The sequence below is a fragment of the Taudactylus pleione genome, unplaced genomic scaffold (genome assembly GCF_031769625.1).
Source record: "Taudactylus pleione unplaced genomic scaffold, aTauple2 ptg000389l, whole genome shotgun sequence".
NCBI classification, from domain to species: domain Eukaryota; kingdom Metazoa; phylum Chordata; class Amphibia; order Anura; family Myobatrachidae; genus Taudactylus; species Taudactylus pleione.
Window position 1 is genome coordinate 3,081,405 of NW_028284790.1, and position 15,359 is coordinate 3,096,763.

Genomic DNA, 15,359 nt, shown 5'->3' on the forward strand with positions numbered 1-15,359 from the left:
AAAACAAGGTATTTGCAAGTTGGTGAGAGCATACTGGTGCGCACAAGGTTTTTCTTCACATGCAGAAAAGATAGCAATGTCCTGTCTAACCTGCTTGAGGAAGAACATAGGGAAAGCGATCCCTACCGAACCGTCCCACATTCCACCGACTGATGGACCTTTCCAGGTGATACAAATTGATTTCATCCAATTGCCACCCTGCAGGAATCTTAAGTATGTATTAGTGTGCACTGATGTATTTTCTAATTGGGTTGAGGCCTACCCAGCGGCCACTAATACTGCTGCGTTTACTGCCAAGAAAATAGTTCAGGAATTTGTATGCAGGTACGGTATCCCTAAAATCATTGAGAGTAACAGGGGTACTCATTTCACAGGTGATGTTTTTCAAAATATGTGTAAGCTGATGGGTATTAATAGCCGACTTCACACCCCCTACCGACCGCAAGCCAGTGCCAAGGTAGAGAGGATGAACGGGACTATTAAAAATAAGTTAAGTAAAATCATGGCAGAGACTGGACTAGGATGGCCAGAAGCATTACCTTTGGTCCTACATAGCATAAGGACCACTCTTAGACCCCCTCTAAATCTGTCCCCATTTGAAATACTGTTTAGTAGACAACCTCATTTGATTATAAGTCCACAGGAAGACTTGAAGGGTAACTACGAGGTAACTGTGAAGTATCTTATATCAAAGAGTAAGCAGTTAAAGCAACAGCAGCAGAAACTGAAATTGTTGTCCCATGATATGCCTGAAACTAACTGTCATGATGTTGAACCAGGAGAATATGTTATGATCAGAAATTTCTTGCGTTCAGGTTAATTGACTGATCGGTGGGAAGGTCCGTACCAGGTGCTGCTGACAAGTACTACATCTTTGAAGGTGGCTGAGAGAGATACCTGGGTCCATTCCACTCACTGCAAAAAGGTCAATCAACCGGTGGAGAAACAAGTCGGAGACAAGGCTGATAGCATGGACCTGTTGCTCGCGAGCTTGTTCCGGGAGGATCGAAGAGGTCGTAGTGCGATACCTGAACTAAGAGAAATTTGCAGGTCTTGTTGTGACAATGGACGGGCCTGCTGTGTTCATTTTCATATTCTCTTTTAGAGTGTTCACAATCCTGGTCGGTTCGGGAATTTCCAGTTTCTGTGATGGGAGACCGATTGAGGAAATGGGAGCTGATGGCAGTGCTGATGGAGTGGAGTCAGGAGGAGTAGAATGCCAATCAGGGGAGTGTCTGACCAATCTTAGTACTGTTATTGTTAAGAGAGCTGTCATTCCGGATACTCGGGGACGGTGTGGAGTTTTATCGTCTGAAGATTCCTGTATTTGTGAGCTTTGTGGGTCCCTAGTTGATGAGAACTGTATCCAACAGTGCCAACCTAAATATAACCCGTACTGGGGTGGGTTTCCTTTAGAGGATTATCATAGCATGGTAGACAAAGTGTTAAATTAAACTGATTGCTCGGTGTGTTCACATGTGCCACAGGGACAGCATAATGTAGGGTTGGTGCCATTTCTGCTGAATATCACGGAAATTTTAGAATTACAAAAATGGAAAACATTGGATGGAAAATTTCTCTCATCCAAACCCCCTCATTTCAAACTATATCAATTCCAAGTAGATAGATCACTTTTGTGTTTAAACATAACCAACTCCAATAAACCCGGGAGTTGGGAAGTGACAGGGAATAATCAGACGATGACCTTCTCACAAAGAGCTGATAATGAGTCCATAAACCATGATCTGTTACGCTCGATTAAATCTAGTGGGAAACATTTTAGGTATCGGTATACATTGAGTTCCACCAAAGAAATTATTGGTAAGGTGCCAGATGGTTATTGTGCTAAAATAATACAGCCAGAAACTTGCATGTACCAGATGGAAGACCCAGAAATAGGATTGTTTGCAAGGGAAATGTGCTTAATTATAATGATGCATAGCATTCCTTATGTTCTCCCTGATAATGTATATTTTATATGTGGAAGAAAAGCGTATAAGTGGCTCTCCCTGAGTTCCGAAGGTTTGTGTTACCTGGGAAGAGTAGTCCCAGAAGTTATGACCCTCACACATGTTGAAATGCTTGGTATACATAAAAACACACTGTCACCATATCTTCACACACAATATGAACACAGAGGCAAACGAAATATGATACCTGGTGACGTGCACAAAGCCACTCAGTTAATTAGTGAGACAACTGGCTTTCAAGTTTTAGTCGCATTGGATCCCATCAGGATTGCTTGGGGTACATTAAACTTCAGATATATTCAGGAACTTGCTAAATTGATAGATAATATCACCGAGATGTACAATGACACATTCAGGTATACAGGGAGAGAATTTAAAGTGTACAAGAAAGAACTGGTGCAACACAGGCTAGTGTTAATTAATTTAACTGCTGTTACTGGAGGGTATTGCGTAACATTGGCCACCCAATTTGGAGTAAAATGTTGCACCTATGTCACCAATGATACCAGCGACCCTAGGGAGGTGATAGACCGGAAGATGGATGAAATTCTGCAGCTAAAATGGGAATTTCGTAAGAACCATAATGCTTCAGTGGCTGAAGTAGGGGAGAAGATAGAAGGATGGGTTTCATGGCTGAACCCAGTGAAATGGTGCTCAGGTCTAGGGGAATGGGTCCAGGAAGTGATCGCCAGCATAGGCAAATTCTTAATCCTTATACTGATTGTCATCATAATATTTGGCATATGTGTCCGGTGTGTTCCTATTGTGTTGAAGTGTGGAAAATTTAATAATAGAGAAAAACGAAAGAACAAAATTATGATGGTGGTCAGTATGAATACAGAGGTAAATACAGAACTGCATTACAACCCTGAACTAGGATATACCATCATCTAATGTATTATATTTAGACATGCATAGAATGTATTATTGAAATGTAATTTTTAAAAACACCTCAGATAATGTAAAGTCTTAATTCCCTTTCAAGACTGCCTTTATAGGACTGGTGTATCCCCACACCTTTCACATGATCTTCCAAGATCTGCGGTGTGCGTATAATAGTAGTTTTATGTCCCCACTCAGAGACACATTATTGATGGATTAAGAACCATCTGTGCCATCCCATAATAACACTAAATAGTATATAAATGTAAGCCTAAATTATTTTTTAAAATCAGATTGTGATAGCATGTTGTTCGCTATCAAAGGGTGGACTGTCAAAGGTGGATTATTGGCTGAGACAAGATCAGTTTAAAATTTAATCGCAGCGACACCATCTTGCGACTGGCCGCAAGATGCCATCTTGGAAATGAGATCGCAAGACGCCAGTTTGCGAATGGCCACCTAAGCGCCATTTTAGATAAACTCACACTTTAGTACATGTGGCGATATTACTATTAGCATAATGCGCTTGCATCTGTGACCATCGCCATAATTACGGCGATTCACCAAAAGCCCATTTCATGACTTTACGTAGTTTGGGTGCTCTGGATAAAGTGTATATTATTATAATTCCCCTAAAGGATATATTTCAGAAATGGCTTTATAGTATGTCAAAATTGGATTGCATTAGCTGAACAGAGCAAATGGCCATGTGACTACTAGCTTGTGTAGACAAGCTTCTTGGACATAACGTCTGCTCTCACTCCAGGTGGCCCTGCTCGAATACAGCAAGAGGATCGTTTGTAGCACCTTACATTAGCAGGCTTCCTGCAATAAAATACCTTCAAAGCCAAGAGTGTTATCTGAGGTTTGGGTCTTGTAGCTGTGCTAATTTGCATTTACACAAGAACCTGGGAGAACAAAGGACTGTACTTCTGAGCCTGGGAAGGGTGGGGACTGCTGAGAGAGGGGGGCATGTGGAACTATAAGGCTCAGCATTCCACACTGCTAGGTGTTCACTTAGTTTAAGTGAGATTTAAGTGCATAATTTCTCATACACACATTAATATGCACAATTGCGCTGGTAACTAATCGCATATTAGCTTCATGCATAAGATCCTGTATGAAAATGCTGTTTATTAGCTTCATGCGCACGCATCTGCCCCAAGTAAACTAGCGTCTTTACATCACACCCCGCATACTTACATATTCACATAAAAGGTTTAATAAGCTTTAAGGTATAAGATCCAAGTATGCACATTTACTATAATTGCTATGAAATAAAGGTTATTTCGTAACTAAGGTTTTATACATGATAAGTAAGCCATGTTTGGAATTTTACTGATGTGTACTCTCTCAACAGTATTCCGGTACCATCGGTGTGGAGATCGCATCATGCATTCTCAACTTATGGATTGCAGAGACTTCAAGCAATAAAATGTACATAATATGAACAACTGTTAGGATGATTGCATGAGGCAGGAAACCAGAGACACGCAGTTGTTAGAGGCTGGGTGGTGTCTATTTGAATCAACCTGTTAAATGCCTTGTAACATATGCCCTCCCCGTTAGGACCAATGGTATTAGCAACAAACTTCTCTATTGTGTTGTTTATTTCTGGGGGGTATAAATATGCTCTGACCCTGGGTTCCTAGTCTTTGTGCTGAATGCTGATTGACGAGGGGTTTCTTGATGATGCCTAACATCTAGACCAGAGAGCGCTGCGTATGTATAATTGTACTTGGGTCTATATAATCTCTTTGCGCTAAGATTATATGAGGATCATAGCGTCCTACTGCTGTACTTTTACTTGAATAATACTTTGTGCTTTGGAACCACATGTTCTAAGTCTGGAGTCTTTATTTACTGGATGACTGCGTACGCAAATTAGCGTCATCCTTAGAGGTTTATAGGTAGGATATTAGAAGGTATAGGCAGGGGTATATAGAGGTTCAAAGGCAGTATCCTTACGGCAGTCAGAACAGATGGTGGGCCCCCTATCCATGATTCATACACCCACCCGATCACATGAGTGTATATTAGTAATAATTTTGCATATTTTTCATGTTTGCACGCATGCATTACACATAATGTATAATATACATTAAGTTAACATATAAGCACGCCAACCACAATTCACTTGTTTATATAATTCACTGTGATTAAGTTAGGGCTCTGAGAGGGGGAGGGAGCAGGTACTAATTCCTCGGGCCTGGGCTTGTTAGAGGAGCGCAGGTCTACCCTCTCCGCCCCCTCTTATCGGTCAGTGGCAGCAGCCTCTCTCCCAAACCCACATGCTGGGTCTAGAGAGGCTGATGCTGCTGTGCTCAGCAGTCTCCTTTGCCTGCACCTGATGTGCATGGGGAGAGATTACAATGATTGTGCCCCTGTGGATCTGCCCATGGCTGAAGGGCACACAGCACCACCACCACCACCACAGCAGTGTGGTGCACAACTTCACTTTGCAGCGCCAAAATTAACGATTAAGTCACGCCCCCTACAGTACCCTGGCCCGGCACTGCTCTCTATGGCCCTTAGCACCATCCAGCTCAAGACAAGGAGGTATCAGGTAATGCATACATTTTGAATTTTATTGCTCTAATGGTGGTAGAGTTTGTTTTGCAAACTTTGTATATTATAATGCAGTGTATTTTGTTCCTGCAGGAACATCACAGACAATTGCAGGGCCATCTTTAAGGCCTGAAGAGAATGAGGTAGGGCCTGGTCCCTCACTCCCGACAGTTGTACAAGCATCCAGTGCGGCTTATGAGGAACCAGCTGGTAAGTGCATCCTATTTTTAAAAGTTTTAAAAAAGGAATGTTAAAAGTACATATTGGGCCTGATTTAGAGTTGTATACTATTACATTTGCAGCTGCAATTCCTCATGCAGCCTATGTGTGAAAATATGCAAATGTCTGACAACAGACTCCCTATTTGAGCTACCATGCAACGGACTGAGTAAATGCTGTTACACCCACTTTCCTTATCTGCATTCTGAGTAGATCTGCGAGGGGTTGAGGATACACCATCATCGACGCAACATCAGACGCACATCGGCTGCTCAAGCAGGCCCTAGGCTGCGCAGATTTAAATACATCTTTCTCTCTAAATATGGCCTCTGAGAGTATTGTTCTGCAATTGGGAATTTAGCCACCATCGCAGACACACCCTTGGAACTACCATAATATGCAATGGACTGGCCTCTTTTTGCGTCCACTTTCGGTCACCTCCCCGACTCCACTCAGGTGGTTGAGTACAGAATACCCGCGGTTAAGATACCATCGGTCAGAATATCGACAGCGGCATCCCGACAGTTAGAATCCGGGCTCTTGAAGGTAAGTAGCCCAGGTATACCCTAATGTCAAACACCATCTCCGTTCATGCCAGCAAAATTTCTGCTGCTGCCAGTATTCTAATGAGAAGACTGTGTAAATTATACCCACCCCTGGAGGTGGTGAAAATGAAGCAGTGCAGTGAGTTGTACATGTGCTATATAGATCTGAGTGGCATAATATGCTCATAGCGTGTGACACAGTTGTAGGGAGATGGGAATGTGATGGCATTAAAATAGTGCAAGACACACCCCTCAGTGAAAAATATCCCTCTAGCTTTTCCTAGGTGCACACACTAATGAAATGTGCTGCCAGGCCAACATTGCAGTGTGACTGGATAATATAGCCCACCAAAAACCTTTTACTCTTGGACCAATGACCAATTCCAAGATATCTCCTCCAACGTCCCCCTGTGAAATGCACTCTCTCTCCCATTATCTTCCAGTCTCCCAGCATTAGATGTTCCCTAAAGACACAGATTTTCACTAAGGCCTATCAGCCCTCCTCTTAATCCTTCTCTCATTCTCATCTCCTACCTACTTTGTCTCCTTCCCAGTTCACCCTCCATCTGTTTTCCTCATCTCAGTAGAGTGTAAGCTGTCAGACAGGGCCCTCTTCCCTACTGCTCTTCCCTTATACTGGCTTTCCCACCAGTGTTCCTTGTCTTTTGTCTCCTTCTCCCCTTCAGTAACTATGACACTGTCTGCTTGCCCATACAATGGGTACAGGATCATTAAGAGCCCTCATATATTCCTCTGCATGATTACTGTGCATTCTTAATCTGTCCACATAGACTCGATATTGCAAAAGCTAATAAAATACACTGAGTTTTTCTTAGGGCAGAAGAGAAATAAAAATCCTGCGCAGTATTAATTACGATTTTTAAGAACGACACTGTGGGCCTCATTCAGAGGTGGACGGCTGCATCTTTATCTTTATGCTAATTCCATGGCATTCATACATCTACCGCTTTGCATAATAAGTTGTACCATCGGCACTAGTGGAAGCACTTCGGTCGCGCCATCAGCCATTAGGACAGCCCTATGGTTGCTCAGAATATCTGTCAGAACATGGCTGCCAGTGCAACTGTAAAAAAAAGACTCAATTTTTGGCCACAACATGCTGTGCAACACCCCCTATTACCACCCAGGGAGCCCCACTAAAATTGTCTCTCTCTGCGTCAAATTTGTTCTGTGTGGTCACCATTGGAGCGTGTGACTCGGATGCATGCACAGACTGAAAACATCCACTTGTAACTGAAATCAACACTGCATCTACCTATGAATCAGGCCCTGTATCCTTGTTTTATCTATTTTTCAAAAGGATGAAAAGCTCGCTGAGAGAAAACACTACGGGCCAAATGTAATAGGGTGAGAGTTTAGGAAATGTAAGGGCCAAATGTAATAGGGTGAGAGTTTAGAAAAGTGAGAGTTTCTGACACTTTTTAAACTTTACCAATGTAATAGAGTCCAAAAACAAAGTAACAGAGCGAACTTGCATGTTTTTTTAGACTTAAAAAACTCTCACACTTTAAAATCTCATTCAGATGTTTTCCCATTTTGAAGATAAAACTCAACCAATGTGAGAGTTTACTGCTAAACTCTGACATTTTCTAAACTCTCACCCTATTACATTTGGCCCTAAGAGTTTAGCAGTAAACTCTCACATTGATCGAATTTTATCTACAAAATGGGAAAACATTAGCAGTAAACTCTCTCACATTGATCAAATTTTATCTTCAAAATGAGAAAACATTAGCAGTAAACTCTCACATGAGATTTTAAATCGTGAGAGTTTTTTGAGTCTGAAAAATGTGCGAGTTTGCTCTGTTGCTTTGTTCTAGGACTCTATTACACTGGGCGAGTTTAAATAGTGTGAGAAAACTCTCACATTTTCTAAACTCTCACCCTATTACATTTGGCCCTAGGGTTCTAAGATTTCAGTTGACAAATTTGCAAGGAAAGTGGTATGAACACTTATGTCCCCTGCCTTTACTTACACACTAATATAGAACTTGACAGCCAGAACAACATGCTGACATTGTTGGAACAGTTTTACAGTTCTTTTATGTCCTTTAACTCCTACTGCTGTAGATAAGCATTACATTTTGTTTTCCAACCATAAACCAGCAAGAAATCAATAGCAATGTTTGCAAACCTCTTAGAATATTGTATTGCATTACATCTCAATTCACCAGTGCTATTCATACCAACTATTATGTTTTAATGGTTTTGTTTTAGCAATCATTTTTTTTTTTATCTCTGTTATGCTCGTTTTCACTGCACACAACTTGAAAGTAGAACATTGTACTCTGTACAAAGCACACTGAAAGTTCTATCATACATTCTTCTACAGGAAAGAGACGAGTTAATGTGTAGGTGCCCAGTTAAATTAAAACGTCTGTAAGACTGAAATATGGGACAACAATATGGTGCTTTTTTTAAAAGAAAGAAGGAAGAAATTGTCCATGTTAAGCAACAATGTGTCAAATTACCAGGTGAGGTTACAGGAGGTAGATTTGAGAAGTATCATGCAAGGGATGTAATGATTGAGAACTTGTGGTATTTTTAAGAATAGGGAGTGGGGCAAAATCCAGTACAACTCCAGTTACAGTATAACTCTGTATCTGTGGAATGACATAATTAGAATGCAGCATTAAATTGCAGGCCAAGGCCTAATTGCAGGTTGTGAAATTCATTATCTTAAATACTACACACTGTGGGCCTGATTCAGCAGCGATCGCAACTGTGATTGCATGCAATCGGTCGATTGTTGTGTTCTGCGCATGCATCGCAGTGCGCGTATGCAAAGACTGCGATGTTCCTCGATATTACCGATGGTTTTACAGTCTTGCTAAGTATTACTTATGTGTGTAAGGTAAAGGGGGCATCCTTATATTAGGCTGCGTATAGCATTGTGATTGCAATCATTAGCATATCTTCGCAGTGAAACTGCGTGCATAATCGCTATTGCGATCACAGTTGCGATCCATATTGAATATGGCCCTGTATCAGCTGACAAAAAGGGGAAGGGATGTTTAATCAGTATGTTCAGCAGTCTAATTAACAGGGGTGGGGGTATTTTGTGTTGGAGACAGGATCACACTGCAGTCCAGCCTTCTACCAGATTCAGGTGTAAAGTAGCGTTTGGGATATGGTAAAGGTAGAGGTCCTGTTAACCTTTCTTTGTATCCCTCTGGTGGAGTCAGGCAGTCTCTAGTTGGTCCTTTGGGTTCCTGCTGCCAACCCACTTCAAACCTCTGAGGTTCATTATTAAGGCATCTATACCTTATCCCAAATGCTATGAAATGCCTCAATATTCTATATAGTATAGTAAATAAATTTAAGTTAGGGGCTTTACAAATGTCACTTGTCAAAAAATCCCCACAGCTGTCCCAGTACTCCTTAAGCTTCCAAAATTCTCAGTCTCTGCACAAAAATTCCCAGATAAGGGAGGAGTCACCGTATTTATGGAATATGTTTACTACAGAGATGAAATATTGGACCAACTAAGCGACACTAAATCAGGCATGGTCTTAAAATGTGACCCTACCATCTTAGGGGTCTATTTACTAAGCAGTGTTAGGAGACAGAATGAAAAGTGATAAGGTGCCAGCCAATCAGCTCCCAACTGTCATTTTTCAAACACAGCCTGTGAGATGGCAGTTAGGAGCTGATTGGCTGGTAGCTTATCGCTTTTCACTCTGTCTCCTAAAACTGCTTAGTAAATAGATCCTTAAGTCATGCAAATAGTTGGATAGATGACAAAACAAAAAACCTTATAGTTCCCTACTCCATCAGACCGCTAATCTATACTTTTTCCCAAATTACGTAAAAATCTGTTGGATACAGTACCCCTGATAGACCAATAATATTGCCTGAGTAAACCTTTGGAAGTTTTTAGTAAGTAAACCTTTGGAAGTATACATTGACCATTTTTTTCAGTCCTGTGGAAAAGCCCTACAGTGCTTCATTCGTGATACATAAGATTTTCTTAATCTTGTGGATGACTTCAAATTTCCTAGTTAATATTGCATACTTGTACATTAGAAATCACAAGTCTATACACCTGTATATCCCATCATGCAGGCTAGCAGGTCATCAAGGAAATCTTGCCAAGTAATTATAAATATCAGGGTCCACCATTTCTTTTGGCCTTCTTTAGTATTATAAAGAAAGGAAGAAAAAAAATTATCTTGAAAACACTAGCGAAACTAGTCAATAGGGGCCTCTCTGTAGTACTGCTGCATTAATCTCACTGCTCACCAGCCTTGATCTCCTGTTTGCCCGGCTGCGGACTTGTCATCATTCTAACTTACAGTGGACTGGCAGCTCCTCTCTCCCTGTGGACAAGCATCAGTGAAGGGTGTGGCTGTTAGCTGAGGTCCTTGCCACAAACAGGACATACAAGCAGGCTTGCCATTTATACCAGCTGATATCTGCCATCCACGGCTGCTCTGCCACTCCTGCTGCCAATAATGGACAATAAGTTAGTAACAAATTCACAAACCTATGTAAATACAATGTATCCTATTAGGTGTATGGCTTATGCCAATCATGAGTGCATTGTATTTACATAGATTTGTTGGCAGCAATATTGGGAATGTATTACTGATATTAATAGTCTTATATTGTATGTGTTTTTTACATAAATGTTTTTATATATAGTCAGAAGAAGCCTTTATTTAATTGGTCTAACAAGCACCATCACTTGCAGCTCAGTTTTTATTCTACCTTTCTTTTATAGTAATTACTATGTGCTGCCAGGTGATTAATGGCATTAAAATTAGCAGCAGCACATGGTGATGTTTACATAATCTATTGATTGATCATTGTATGCAGCTATATCACACTAAATATAAGTATATAGCCAGTGGTTGTCTAGCACCAGTTTTAGCAGCTTAGGTGCTACCGACAGCTGATATCCATTTTCCTTCTTTAGTATTAGCGAAAATCTTTTTTGAGATAATACTAACTCTAAACTACTTGAAAATGGTTTTTATGTTCAGGTCACGGGCATGAAGATAGGGTCTAATATAGCTCTATCCTATGCCAACATCTATATGCTTACATTTGAGCAACAGTTATGCTGGCCATACACTAGTACGACCAGCATAAGATCAGATTCATCATATGATTTCCCTTGAATTCCCCAGAGCTCCCCGGCAGTCCCGGCCACACGATTTTGTGCTTTATTTCAAACACGATTTACATGCGATCTGTCGTACATTCACGCGTCATGCGATAGATTGGCACCATATTTAAATAGAGGGCTGGGCTTCACTGGGGGGTATAAAAAATGCCTGCCTCTACAGCTCTGTGCACTCCTGTTTGCTCTGTGATTAATGAGGCTTGGTTTTTACCCTGCTGAATGCTCCACATTGCTAGCTACTGTGCATTGCTTTGTATTGCCTGGCTTTACAAAGTGCTTTATCTTGCTCTATTTCCTGTGGTCTATCTCCTGCTTTTTTGTGGTGATTGATCCCTGCTATTATAGAGCACTGCTGTCCTATGCTGTGGTCATGCTGAGAGAGGAGAGGGAGAGGACCCAGCATAGGAGGAGGATGAGGTCCTGCTGGACCAAGGATTGGCTGCTGGAGAGGGAGAGTCAATCCTATATGCCCATGCTGCTGGAGATGAGGGAGAACATTCCGGACAACTACTGGAACTTCCTGCAGATGGATGACACCACCTTCCAGGAATTGCTGCGTCTGGTGACCCCCTATATCCGGAAGCAGGACACCAAGTTTCGGATGGCCATCATTCCGAGGAGAGGCTCATGGCTACGCTGAGGTACCTGGCTACGGGACGCTCCTTTGAGGACCTACAGTTTGGGACGCGCATCTCTGCTCAAGCTTTGGGATGCATTATCCCGGAGACGTGCAAGGCTATCGTGAAGTTGCCGCAGTTCCGATATTGTAAGATAAAACACACACCACAATTTTTCTATAGTCAAAGCAGAGAAATGTTTTATTTAAACTTTCTATAGTTTGTTAGCTATGTGAAATATTAAATATAAAATTAAGACAGTTTTTGGGGTTTTGTGCAGTTTATGCTGCCAACATGGCCTATAAAATGTTTGTTTATTATGTGAAACTTTTATATATTATATATATAATGCTAAAAGTATCACCAAGTTACCCAATCACTGATAAGTATGGTGTTTGCGGCCCAGGTTTCAGGGGCGCAAATACATGCAGAAAGTTCAAAGTCAGTGGGCCCGTCCCCACTGACATGCACTTCCAGCATGTGTTCCTAGCCGCCTGAGAGTCTGGGTCACAAACACCATGCTGCATTCAGCACCAAACTTATCAGGGAGTATGAAACTTAATTAGTACCAAACAAGCGTGTAAAATTGCTTGGGAAACACATAACAATTATGATAAATCATCATTGTCCTCTCTTGCTTCGCGTAATAATGTGAAAAAATTGGGTGGTGAGGGTGTAGAAGTTGTTTGGTAGAAGGTGACGGATGGAGTAATATTTTGGTAGTAAGAGGTGGCTGGGGGAGTTGTTTTAAAGAGGAGGTGGTTGGGGGAGCAGGATAGTAGGTGCAGGTAAGTGGGAGATGAGGTTGGTAGGAGGAGGTGGTTGGGAAAGCAGGATGGTAGGTGAAGGTGAGTGGGAGATGAGGTTGGTAGGAGGAGGTGGGTGGGGGCTGAGTTGTTTGGAAGGAGGAGGTGGTTGAGGGAGCAGGATGGTAGGTGGAGGTGGGTGGGGGATGAGGTTGGTAGAAGGACTTGGGTGGGGGCTGAGTAGTTTGGAAGGAGGAGGTGTTTGGGGGGAGTAGGAAGGTAGGAGGAGGTTGGTGGGGAATGAGTTTGGTAGGAGTGGGTGGGAGCTGAGTTTGGTAGGTGTGAGGTGGGAGGGGTATCAGGAGGGTAGGGTGGGTAGTTTGCCATTGGTGGAAGGTATGTTTGGGATGAATAGTAGGTGGGTGTTGCCATGGTGATTGTACGGGAGGTTGGAACTACTGGCGGGTAATAATGCTAGTGTCCAATTTCAGTAGACATTGCTTTGCTTTAAATATGAGGCTGGATGTGAGTCTTTCAAATTGTATTATTTGACCATTCCTTGCACCGCTGCACTGACATAGGCCACAAAGTTGTCATATTCATCTGGTGGTTTCAATAAGGCCTCTCTGGCCTGGCGAAGTAGTGAGTCTTCTTCATTTTCTTTATTTTTGGTTTTCTGCCTTTGTTTTTTGGAAATTGGTGTGGTGGAGTTTGGAGTTGCAACACTATCTTCTCCACTGTATAGGTCCGGGTTGCTGGGGATATCTGAAGTCTGTAAATAGAAATTTTTTTTTCAAATGTCATATTTTAATTTTGATATCAATTTCTTTCACAGTTCCCTACAAGCACGGAAGAGTGGATAGCCATTGGAGATAAGTTTGAGAGCCGTTGGCAGTGCCCTAACTGCGGAGGAGCTATCGACGGCAAGCATATTAGGATTAACCCACCTGCCAACACTGGGTCATACTACTACAAGGGGTACTTCAGTGTTGTTCTGATGGCTGTGGTGAACGCAAACTATGAGTTCCTGTTTATAGATGTTGGGAAGAACAGCCGACGGTGGTTCCTATCAGAAGACGGCACCCTTCATTTGCCGTCCAGAGAGGCTACGAAACATGGGCTGAATTTAATTTTTGTGGCTGATAAGGCTTTCACCCTTCATGAAAATGTAATGAAGCCATTCCCAAAGAGGGCCTTGACTCATGAAAAGCGGGAGTTCAATTACCACCTATCTCGTGCAAGGCATATTGTGGAGAACGCCTTCGGGATCTTGTGCAACCGATTCTGGATTTTGCATACCCCCATAAATTTAAAGGTGGAGAAGATTGACTGGGTGGTCACGGCTTGTTGTATCCTGCACAACTTCCTGCACAAGAAAGCCACACAGCAAAGGTTATTGAGCACACCTGCAGTTGAAGACCCCAAAAATCCATAAGAAGTTGCTCTGTTCCCCTCAGTGGTGGGACCCGCTGTTAGGGAAACCTGGATTTCTCTGGCCAAAAAAGTCAGAGAGGAATATATGGCCTATTTTAATGGCCTCCCCAGTGCCATGGCAAGAGGATTTCATCTGAAAATGTTGGAACTTACTACTGATGTCTCTGCTGATTCCAGGAAATTATCTTTCAGCAGGCTACACTCCTCTGACTCAGCCATCACCTGTACAGAAGGTCTCACGGGATCCTGCTGCACCAGGAACATCAACAGGTCATAATACCATAGCGTGGGTTTGAATATGCTGTCTGTCCTGGCCCCCGAACATTTTGAATCCTCCACCTTCTTGTGCTGTTTGATGAAGGTTGTACACAGATTCTGTATCTTATTGCGCACCCACACTAGAGATGATGCATCCTCGTGATATGGCTTACTATACTCTGACAACTCGAGTAAGGCCTTGTTATGCTTCTGTCTGTTGCTGTGCATTTTTGACTTGGTAAGCCAAAGACAGTCATGGTGCCTGTATAGCTCAATAAAGCCAGTTATGAATTCTGGTTCATGATCCAGAGACATTCCTATGGTGAAAAAAAAAGGACATAATAAAGTAAAAAGGACATATTCCTTTGGTGGTTTTTAATATGGCCACCCCCAACAGTGGGGGTGGCCATTGAACTGTGTAAATGGGGCCCCCAAAATGGTGTATTGAACAGTTTTGGTGGAATTGTTTTGTTATTAATAAAGTTTGAGTGTAATTTATTTGAGATGCATATAATTATCTATGAGGTGGGGGATAAATCCATTTCATTATCACAATGTGCTTTCTATGATTACATTGAAAAACATGGCCGGTGGAGGGTGGGGTGGCCGATGGGCATTGGTTCAAAAACATAGGTGGACGGTGGGCACTAAGCATTGCTGGCCAAAGAGTGGTGGTCAGTGTGTGCAGGGATCAAAGCAACGGCGCTATGCATATGCAAAACATTGGTGGCACGATCAGCATACGATTACTGACGGATAATATGTGCTGCACATCTGATCAGATGATCCGATTTAGGAACTGCGGGAGTGCGCATCGGATCGTATCCGAGTTAAAAAATGCATGATTTCTACAGGATTGATCATAAGACGTGTTGAAAATTGTGGAATCGGGCAGAAATCGCATGGGTGTATGGCCAGCATTACAGTACCTTTCAATACATCTTATGCATCTAGAATTTTGGTACATTGCT